Below are 11,693 nucleotides of genomic sequence, written 5' to 3'. Positions count from 1 at the left end.
GTGTATATGTGCCACATTTTCTTAATCCAGTATGTCACTGATGGACATTTGGGTTGATTCCAAGTCTTTGCTATTGTGAATAGTGCCACAATAAACATATGTGTGCATGTGTCTTTATAGCAGCATGATTTATAGTCCTTTGGGTATATCCCCAGAAATGGGATGGCTGGGTCAAATGATATTTCTAGTTCTAGATCCTTGAGGAATCGCCATACTGTCTTCCATAATGGTTGAACTAATTTATAGTCCCACCAACGGTGTAAAAGTGTTCCTATTTCTCCACATCCTCTCCAGCACCTGTTATCTCCTGACTTTTTAATGATTGCCATTCTAACTGGTGTGAGATGGTATCTCATTGTGGTTTTGATTTACATTTCTCTGATGGCGAGTGATGATGAGCATTTTTTCATGTGTCTGTTGGCTGTACAAATGTCTTCTATTGAGAAGTGTCTGTTCATATCCTTTGCCCACTTTTTGATGGGGTTGTTGTTTTCTTGTAAATTTGTTTGAGTTCTTTGTAGGTTCTGGATATTAGCCCTTTGTCAGATGAGATTGCAAAAATTTTCTCCTATTCTGTAGGTTGCCTGTTCACTCTGATGGTAGTTTATTTTGCTATGCAGAAGCTCTTTAATTTAATTAGCTCCCATTTGTCAATTTTGGCTTTTGTTGCCATTGCTTTTGGTGTTTTAGACATGAAGTCTTTGCCCATGCCTATGTCCTGAATGGTATTACCTAGGTTTTCGTCAAGGGTTTTTATGGTTTTAGGTCTAACATTTAAGTCTCTAATTCATCTTGAATTAATTTTCATATAAGGAGTAAGGAAACGGTCCAGTTTCAGCTTTCTACTTATGGCTAGCCAGTTTTCCCAGCACCATTTATTAAATAGGGAATCCTTTCCCCATTTCTTGTTTCTCTCAGGTTTGTCAAAGATCAGATGGCTGTAGATGTGTAGTATTATTTCGGAGTGCTCTGTTCTGTTCCATTGGTCTATATCTCTGTTTTGGTACCAGTACCATGCTGTTTTGGTTACTGTAGCCTTGTAGTATAGTTTGAAGTCAGGTAGCGTGACCTCCAGCTTTGTTCTTTTGGCTGAGGATTGTCTTGGCAATGCAGGGTCTTTTTTGGTTCCATAAGAACTTTAAAGCAGTTTTTTCCAATTCCGTGAAGAAAGTCATTGGTAGCTTAATGGGGATGGCATTGAATCTATAAATTACCTTGGGCAGTATGGCCATTTTCACAATATCGATTCTTCCTATCCATGAGCATGGTATGTTCTTCCATTTGTTTGTGTCCTCTTTTATTTCCTGAGCAGTGGTTTGTAGTTCTTCTTGAAGAGGTCCTTTACATCCCTTGTAAGTTGGATTCCTAGGTGTTTTATTCTCCTTGAAGCTATTGTGAATGGGAGTTCATTCATGATCTGGATCTCTGTTTGTCTTTTACTGGTCTGTAAGAATGCTTGTGATTTTTGCACTTTCATTTTGTATCCTGAGACTTTGCTGAAGTTTCTTACCAGCTTAAGGAGATTTTGGGCTGAGATGATGGGATTTTCTAAATATACAATCATGTCATCTGCAAACAGGGACAATTTGACTTCTTCTTTTCCTAACTGAATACCATTTATTTCTTTCTCTTGCCTGACTGCCCTAGCCAGAACTTCCAACACTATGTTGAATAGGAGTGGTGAGAGAGGGCATCCCTGTCTTGTGCCAGTTTTCAAAGGCAAGGCTTCCAGTTTTTGTCCATTCAGTATGAAATTGGCTGTGGGTTTGTCATAAATAGCTTTTGTTATTTTGAGATATGTTCCATCAATACCGAATTTATTGAGAGTTTTTAGCATGAAGTTGAATTTTCTCAAAGGCCTTTTCTGCATCTATTGAGATAATCATGTGGTTTTTGTCTTTAGTTCTGTTTATATGCTGGATTACGTTTATTGATTTGAATATGTTGAACCAGCCTTGCATCCCAGGGATGAAGCCCACTTGATCATGGTGGATAAGCTTTCTGATGTGCTGCTGGATTCAGTTTGCCAGTATTTTATTAAGGATTTTTGCATTGATGTTCATCAGGGATATTGGTCTAAAATTCTCTTTTTTTGTGTGTGTCTCTGCCAGGCTTTGGTATCAGGATGATGTTGGCCTCATAAAATGAGTTAGGGAGGATTCCCTCTTTTTCTATTGATTGGAATAGTTTCAGAAGGAATGGTACCAGCTCCTCCTTGTACCTCTGGTAGAATTTGACTGTGAATCCATCTGGTCATGGACTTTTTTTGGTTGGCAGGCTATTAATTATTGCCTCAATATCAGAGCCTACTGTTGGTCTATTCAGTGATTCAATTTCTTCCTGGTTTAGTCTTGGGAGAGTGTAAGTGTCCAGGAAATTATCCCTTTCTTCTAGGTTTTCTAGTTTATTTGCGTAGAGGTGTTTATAGTATTCTCTGATGGTAGTTTGTATTTCTGTGGGGTCGGTGGTGATATCCCCTTTATCATTTTTTATTGCGTCAATTTGATTCTTCTCTCTTTTCTTCTTTATTAGTCTTGCTAGCGGTCTATCAATTTTGTTGATCTTTTCAAAAAAACAGCTCCTGGATTCATTGATTTTTTTGGAGGGTTTTTTGTGTCTCTATCTCCTTCAGTTCTGCTCTGGTCTTAGTTATTTCTTGCCTTCTGCTAGCTTTTGAATGTCTTTGCTCTTGCTTCTCTAGTTCTTTTAATTGTGATGTTAGGGTGTCAATTTTAGATCTTTCCTACTTTCTCTTGTGGGCATTTAGTGCTATAAATTTCCCTCTACACACTGCTTTAAATGTGTCCCAGAGATTCTGGTATGTTGTGTCTTTGTTCTCATTGGTTTCAAAGAACATCTTTATTTCTGCCTTCATTTTGTTATGTACCCAGTAGTCTTTCAGGAACAGGTTGTTCAGTTTCCATGTAGTTGAGCGGTTTTCATTGAGTTTCTTCGTCCTGAGTTCTGGTTTCATTGCACTGTGGTGTAAGAGACAGTTTGTTATAATTTCTGTTCTTTTACATTTGCTGAGGAGTGCTTTACTTCCAACTATGTGGTCAATTTTGGAATAAGTGCGATGTGATGCTGAGAAGAATATATATTCTGTTGATTTGGGGTGGAGAGTTCTGTAGATGTCAATTAGGTCCGCTTGGTGCAGAGTTGAGTTCAATTCCTGGATATCCTTGTTAACTTTCTGTCTCATTGATCTGTCTAATGTTGACAGTGGGGTGTTAAAGTCTCCCATTATTATTGTATGGGAGTCTAAGTCTCTTTGTAAGTCTCTAAGGACTTGCTTTATGAATCTGGGTGCTCCTGTATTGTGTACATACATATTTAGGATAGTTAGCTCTTCCTTATGAATTGATCCCTTTATCATTATGTAATGGCCTTCTTTGTCTCTTTTGATCTTTGATGGTTTAAAGTTTGTTTTATCAGAGACTAGGATTGCAACCCCTGCTTTTTTTTTGTTTTCCATTTCCTTGGTAGATCTTCCTTCATCCCTTTATTTTGAGCCTATGTGTGTCTCTGCATGTGAGATGGGTCTCCTAAATACAGCAAACTGATGGGTCTTGACTCTTTCTCCAATTTGCCAGTCTGTGTCTTTTAATTGGACCATTTAGTCCATTTACATTTAAGGTTAATATTGTTATGTGTGAACTTGATCCTGTCATTATGATATTAGCTGGTTATTTTGCTCGTTAGTTGATGCAGTTTCTTCATAGCATCAGTGGATTTTACATTTTGGCGCATTTTTGCAATGACTGGTACTGGTTGTTCCTTTCCAAGTTTAGTGCTTCCTTCGGGATCTCTCGTAGGGCAGGCCTGGTGGTGACATAATCTCTAAGCATTTGCTTGTCTGTAAAGGATTTTATTTCTCTTTCGCTTATGAAACTTAGTGTGGCTGGATATGAAATTCTGGGTTGAAAATTCTTTTCTTTAAGAATGTTTAATATTGGCCCCCCACTCTCTTCTGGCTTGTAGAGTTTCTGCCGAGAGATCTGCTCTTAGTCTGATGGGCTTCCCTTTGTGGGTAACCCTACCTTTCTCTCTGGCTGTGCTTAACATTTTTACCTTCATTTCAACTTTGGTGAATCTGAAAATTATGTGTCTTGGAGTTGCTCTTCTCGTGGAGTATCTTTGTGGCGTTCTTTGTATTTCCTGAATTTGAATGTTAGCCTGCCTTACTAGGTTGGGGAAGTTCTCCTGGATGATATCCTGCAGAGTGTTTTCCAACTTGGTTCCATTTTCCCCATCACTTTCAGGCACCCCAATCAGACGTAGATTTGGTCTTTTCACAGAATCCCATATTTATTGGAGGCTTTGTTCATTTCTTTTTACTCTTTTTTCTCTACACTTCTCACTTCATTTCATTCATTTGTTCTTCAATCGCTGATACTCTTTCTTCCAGTTGATAGTGTTGGTTACTGAAGCTTGTGCATTTGTCACGTCATTCTCGTGTAATGGTTTTCATCTCTATCAGTTCTTTTAAGGTGTTCTCTGCATTGATTATTCTAGTTATCCATTCATCCATTCTTTTTTCAAGGTTTTTAGTTTCTTTGCACTGGTTACGCAGTTCCTCCTTTAGCTCTGAGAAGTTTGATCAACTGAAGCCTTCTTTCAACTTGTCAAAGTCATTCTCCGTCCAGCTTTGTACCGTTACTGGCGATGAGCTGCATTCCTTTGGAGGGGGAGATGCGCTCTGATTTTTTGAATTTCCAGCTTTTCTGTCCTGCTTTTTCCCCATCTTTGTGGTTTTATCTGCCTCTGGTCTTTGATGATGGTGACGTATTGATGGGGTTTTGGTGTGGGTGTCCTTTCTGTTAGTTTTCCTTCTAACAGTCAGGACCCTCAGCTGCAGGTCTGTTGGAGTTTGCTTGAGGTCCACTCCAGACCCTGTTTGCCTGGGTATCAGCAGCGGAGGCTGCAGAAGGTAGAATATTGCTGAATAGAGAGTATTGCTGTCTGATGCTTGCCCTGGAAGCTTCGTCTCAGGGGTGTGTCTGGCCGTGTGAGGTGTGAGGTGTCAGTCTGCACCTAGTGGGGGATATCCCCTACTCAGGGATCAGGGACCCACTTGAGCAGGCAGTCTGTCCATTCTCAGATCTCAACCTCCGTGCTGGGAGTACCACTGCTCTCTTCAAAGCTGTCAGACAGGGACATTTACCTCTGCCAAGGTTTCTGCTGCTTTTTGTTTAGCTGTGCCCTGTCCCCAGAGGAGGAGTCTACAGAGGCAGACAGGCCTCCTTGAGCTGTAGTGGGCTCCACCCAATTCGAGCTTCCAGGAGGCTTTGTTTACCTACTTCAGCCTCAGTAATTGTGGGGGCTCCTCCCCCAGCCTCGCTGCGGTCTTGCAATTAGATCTCAGACTGCTGTGCTAGCAATGAGGGAGGCTCCATGGGCGTGGGCCCCTCTGGGCCAGGTGTGGCATATAATCTCCAGGTGTGCCATTTGCTAAGACCCTTGGTAAAGTGCAGTATTAGGGTGGGAGTTACCCGATTTTCCAGGTGTTGTGTGTCCCAATTTTCTTTGGCTAGTAAAAGGAATTCCCTTCCCCTTTGTGCTTCCCAGGTGAGGCAATGCCTTGCCCTGCTTCAGCTCTTGCTGGTCGGGCTGCACCTGTGGACTAGCACCAACTGTCTGACATGCTCCAGTGAGTTGAACCCGGTACCTCAGTTGGAAATGCAGAAATCACCCATCTTCTGTGTCGCTTATGCTGGAAGCTGGAAGCTGGAGCTGTTCCTATTCGGCCATCTTCAGAAATTTATATTTCTAATTCAAGACCTAAACATCTAACTGCCTACTTGCCATCTCCTCTTGGATTGCTGATAACACTTCCATACATTTATATATTCAAAACTAAACTTAGGACAATTGTATCTCCCCTTTTTAGTGTAACATATTTTAACATGCATAACTGTCCATCTAAGTAGCAGTTATTTTTGACCATTTTTTTTTTCCCTCACCACCCTTTCCAATTCACCAACAAAGTCAATTTTTCCCTAATAATACTAACCTCTTAATTTCAGTCATTTCTTTGTTTCTCCACCATAACAACTCTGGTCAATAATACCATCATCTCTCCCATGAACTACTTCTCCCATAAACTATTCAGTGTCTCTCCAATATTCCCAAAAGTGCAGCTAAGTGATCTCCTCAAAATACAAGTCAAGCAATGTTTCTATATTGCCTACTGCTTCAGTGTTTTTCCATTATTATATGGGATCAAGAGGAAAATAGTTGGACAAAAATCTTGCAAAACAACGTAGCTAGTAAGGCCCTGTCTGGTTTGAAAATGTTTGTCCCAACATTTTTATCCTCATTGTCTGCCACACGTCTTGCACTGTTTCAGCCTTGCTGTTCTCATACCTCCAACCTTTCCACCACACAGCTTTTTACATGCTTTTCTTTTCTCTTTCCCTTACTAACCTCCATTCATCTCAGTTCTACCTCAGATTCCTCAAGCAAACCACCAAACGCCTCTGTTTGTACCATTAATCACAATATAACATGGGTTGTGATTGTTAGGTGATAATCACATCTGTCTCCCTATATAGATCCTAAGTTCCATGAAGACAAGGATTCTCTGTTTCTCCTTATTGTATCCCCAGAAATAAGCATAGTGTCAGGCAGGAGAAAATAATAAATATTTCTTAAATAAATGAATTCATGAATAAATAATACTAAAAATATTAAAATAAAAATTTTAAGTGGATGGATGAATGGAGATGGGGAAGTTCTGAAAGTCCTGTTTTTCTAGTTTCACTATAAGAGAATGGATCTGGGAAAAAGGAGACAAAATGTTTTAAGATCTTATTACACACTTAAATTATGCATTGAATCAATATTCCCATAGCAAGGAACTATTAAATAAAATACCTTATCTGTATATTATATGTGCCTATGTTTACTAATGTAGATATACATACTTTGATTTGAAAAACATAGCAATCACTTTTAAAAAGCTCTTTTTCAACTTCATTAGTGATGGAGAATAGATAGCTTGGAGAGAAGACATAACCTTTAGCTCTCAGAGAGGCACCTCTGTTTCTACTGCCAGATATTTTTCTGCTAAGGTTTCACTACATCTTTCTATTATAAACTGATCTTTCCCCTTTTGTGCTTAACTCTGGAAGAAAAATATGAGATTTCACCAAGTAAGATTTTAACCTGAAAATGCAAAAATCCATATATAAAAATAAAAATAAAAATTTCCACCACGACATAGGAAATAAAAATCAGTAATGATCAAGAAAATATTTGTAACTACTAAAATGCAAGAAAGAGAATAAAAATACTTGGAAGGTCTGATAGAAAATTACAGAATAGCCCTCCTGGCGATGTCACTGGTGCGGGCTATGGCTACCACTTCCTCATGTCAGGGCTGCTCCCTCCGCCCTCACTCCTTCCATGTCTCAGCAGTTCAAAATGAAGCTGTTGTCATTTCTGGAAGGAAACTGGCCCAGCAGATCAAGCAGGAAGTGCAGCAGGAGGTGGAAGAGTGGGTGGCCTCAGGTAACAAACGGCCACACCTGAGCATGATCCTGGTCAACGAGAATCCTGCAAGTCACTCCTATGTCCTCAACAAAACCAGGGCAGCTGCAGAGGTGGGAATCAACGGTGAGACGATTATGAAACCAGCTTCAATTGCGGAGGAAGAATTGTTTAATTTAATCAATAAACTGAATAATAATGTAGATGGCCTCCTTTTTCAGCTGCCTCTTCCAGAGCATATTGATCAGAGAAAAATCTGTAATGCTTTTCTCCAGACAAGGATGTTGATGACTTTCATGTAATTAACATAGGGCGAATGTGTTTGCCCAGATTCCACGTTAGCGGCTACCCTATGGTGTGTGTGGGAAATAATTAAGTAAACTGGCATTGCCACCCTAGGGAAGAATGTGGTTGTGGTTGGAAGGTCAAAAAATGTTGAAATGCCCATTGCAGTGTTACTGCACACAGTTGGGACACATGAAGGTCCCGGAGGTGATGCCACTGTTACAATATCTCATCAATATATTCCCAAAGAGCAGCCAAAGAAACATACAATTCTTGCAGATATTGTGATAACTGCTACAGGCATTCCAAATCTCACCACAGCAGATATGATCCAGGAAGGAGCAGCCGTCATTAATGTGGGAATAGAGTTCATGATCCCGTAACTGCAAACCCAAGTTAGTAGGAGATGTGGATTTTGAAGGAGTGAGACAAAAAGCTGGTTATATCACTCCAGTTCCTGGAGGTATTGGCCCCGTAACAGTGGCGATGCTATTGAAGAACGCCACTATTACTGCAAAAAAAAAAAGTGCTGAGGCGTGAAGAACGAGAAGTGTTGAAGCCTAAAGAGCTTGGAATTACCACTAATTAACTATTGTGTCTTCTATGTCACAATCAGCATTCCAAGCCAGCTCAAGAAACAAAGCAGGCCAATAGAAATGCATTATTTTTAATTTATTCTACTGCAATTGTTTAAAATGATGCTTTGTATTTATTGAAAGCTTAAATGAGTAGGTGTTTGTGCACACAGCTCTGCAGTACCTCACCAGGGAACATTACAGTATCATGCAGGGTCATGTGATCTAGCCAAGAGCAGCCATTAATCTAGTGATTAACATGGGAGACATTGTCATGTTGAGAATGGATGCTTAACTTTTGTCAAGCACCTCAGTTAAACATTTGCCTTTTCTAGAATTGCATTTCCCAAGTGCTATTCCAGTAAGAGTTGATACTCATTTTAGGTACTAAACCTTTGAGTTCAACTGATCAAAGGAAAAGTATTGCTAGATAAAATTAGGGAAAAGGTGAAGAAGAAAAAAATGGTAGTAATTGAGTAGAAAAAAATTAATTTATGTTTGTATTGATTGGTAACCAGATTTATCTAAGTATAACTGAATTGGCTAGGAAAACAGAAAAACTACACGTTAATCATTTTCCTAAGCTGTCTTTTGAAACTTAGTCAGTCATTGGGAAAATGTTTAGAGTTGTTCATTGCTATTAGGCCTTATTTTATGTATGTTATCCTTCAGTAAGTTCTTCCCATTTTAGTTTTCTAGCATTTAAAGGCTTATTTTAAACAGTATTTATGTGTCTTATTATATTGTTAAATTTTTGCATTGTGTAGTTTCTTTGATATATCTTAAAACCTATTTTTGAAAAAAAACTTGGCTTGTTAATAATTTGGGCAACTTGGGTAAGTATGCGACTTAATTTTCCACCAAAGAATTGTCAGCAGCTGCCTGCTTTTCTGTGATGTACCCTTTTGACTTTTCCAGAAAATGTTTAAGAGTTTGTGTTAATATTGAATTTAATCAGACTTTCTGATTAAAGTTATTATTTTTTCTTTTTTAATAAAACACATCTGTCCTGTGTAGTTAAAAAAAAAAGAAAATTACAAAATAAAATAGTTTCATTGCTTTAAGCATTTAAGTCTGAAACCTTTTTTTTCCTCAGCAAAATGTTGAAATGATACTAACTGAAATCCTTTTGGCAGAAATAAGTTTTGCTAAAAAACACATCTTAGATTTTGTTTATTTTGAAATATGTATATTGATAACTGTGAGGTAATGCATGTTAGTTAGCCAAATGTAGTAAAATGAAGTATATATACTTCAAAACATCATGTTGTATATGATAAATATATATAATTTTATCTGTCAATGTAAAAAATAAATTCCCCTGAAATCAAAACCAGACAAACACATAACAAAAATAGCAAGTTATAAGACAATATCCATGCTGAACGTCAACAAAATACTAGCAAAGTAAATTCAACAGCACATCAAAAAGACCATTCATTAGGTTAAAGAGGAATTTATCCTAGGGATGCAAAGATGGCTCAACATATGCAAATCAATAAACATTGATTTGCATTACATTACATTACATTAATAGAATGAAGTACAAAAATTATATGATCATCTCCATAGACACAGGAAAACCATTCGATAAAATTCAACATGACTTCATGGTAAAAATTCTTAACAAAGTATATATAGAAGGAACATATCTCAACATAATAAAGGCCATATATGACAAACCCACAGTTAACATAATACTGAACAGGGAAAAGTTAAAAGTTTTTTCTCTAAAATTGGGAAGAAGACAAGGTTGCCTACTTTTACTACTTGTTTTTAATATAGTACTGGAACTCGTAGACAGAGCAGTTAGGCAAGAGAAGGAAATAGCATCCAAATTGAAAAGGAGCAAGTAAAAGTGTTCCAGTTTGCAGATGACATGATCTTATATATAGAAAACCCTACAGACTCCACCAAGAGACTGTTAGAACTAATGAACAAATTCAGTACAGTTGCAGAATATAAAATCAACATATGAAAATCAGTAGTATTTCTATATGCAACAGTAAAATATATGAAAAAGAAATCCCATTTACAATAGCTACAACAAAATAAAATACCCAGGAATAAATTTAACCAAAGAAATGAAGTATCTCTACAATGAAAACTATAAAGAATTGATAAGGGAATTTGAAGAAGGTGTTAATAAATGGAAAGATATCCTGTGCTCATGGATTAGAAGAATTAATATTGTTAAAATGTCTACACTACCCAAGCAATCTGCAGATAAAATACAATCCCTATCAAAATCCCAATGACATTCTTCACAGAAAAGCAATCCTAAACTTTGGGGGAAAAAAAGACATTTTGAGTATTATATTATTCAGATTATTCAGAAATAGAAATAAGGCAAATATATTATCTCTGGGGTATTGTCTAGGTTGGTCTATTTTTCTGAAATTTCATTAATGAGTGTCATCTGTGAAGTGTGACATTAACATATCATGTATTAAAATTATTTTAAAATGTATTCCTTATCTCGTGTATATGTATATATTTTACTTTTTTGCTTTTGATTCTAAGACAAATTTATTTTTCCTCAATCATACAAATTAGTAGATGACAAAATAATCTCAAAAACTGACAATATTATTATAAATGAACCTTTTAACTTTCCCTAAGAATAAGTACCAATTTTGTGCTATGACGATGACTATCCATCAGATTATTGTATGTATCTCTGCTATGAGTTAGAATTCAATAATTGTACCTTCTGAAAATTAAATTTGCAGGGGAATGTAACAGGTTTCAGGATTTTTATTTAACATTTAACCTTAAACTGAACATTTAACCTTAAGAAAAATTAGATTTCAGAACTTTATCTCACTTGAAATCACCTGAAATAAAAAGATACAAGAATAAAGGGAAAAGCAAAAATGAGCTGCTGATACAGGGAAAATTTTGCTGCCAGGAAAATCAGTTCCACGGGATCAATCTGCCTGAGGCCCATCTTGACTTCATTCATAACAAAGGTGTGTAAATAAATGCTTATTTCGATGCTTTGTTAGTCGGTCTTTATACATTATGTTTTATTTAATAGAGAATGATTAATGCTTTTCTTATAGTTATAAATGAATATATTGTCTTAGATTTGTTTAGTGTTGATAAGCATGTTGCTATGTTGCATCAGCATTTCTTAACCGTTTGGGGGAACCATTCCAGAAACTTAGTTAAAGCAATGAACTCCTTCTCCCAGTAAAACACATGTACACAAATTAACATAAATTTTGCACAGGGTTTTGAGGTGTTACTGACACCTTATGCTCCTTTAGGGAAATCCTTTCTTAGAATTCAGTACAGGACCTGTTTAAAACCATGCTGCTTCTACATTTTTCGCATAAT

General features: G+C 37.3%; 1 pseudogene; it reads left to right on the top strand.

Moving 5' to 3' along the window:
* The first annotated feature begins 5,711 nt into the window (after positions 1 to 5,711).
* LOC110742876 lies at positions 5,712 to 9,655 on the top strand (annotated as a pseudogene).
* Positions 9,656 to 11,693: the final 2,038 nt, after the last annotated feature.

This window comes from Papio anubis, chromosome 4 (assembly GCF_008728515.1).
Source record: "Papio anubis isolate 15944 chromosome 4, Panubis1.0, whole genome shotgun sequence".
NCBI classification, from domain to species: Eukaryota; Metazoa; Chordata; class Mammalia; order Primates; family Cercopithecidae; genus Papio; species Papio anubis.
The sequence above is the reverse complement of the archived record's forward strand: the minus strand, read 5'-3'. Positions and strand labels throughout refer to the sequence as shown.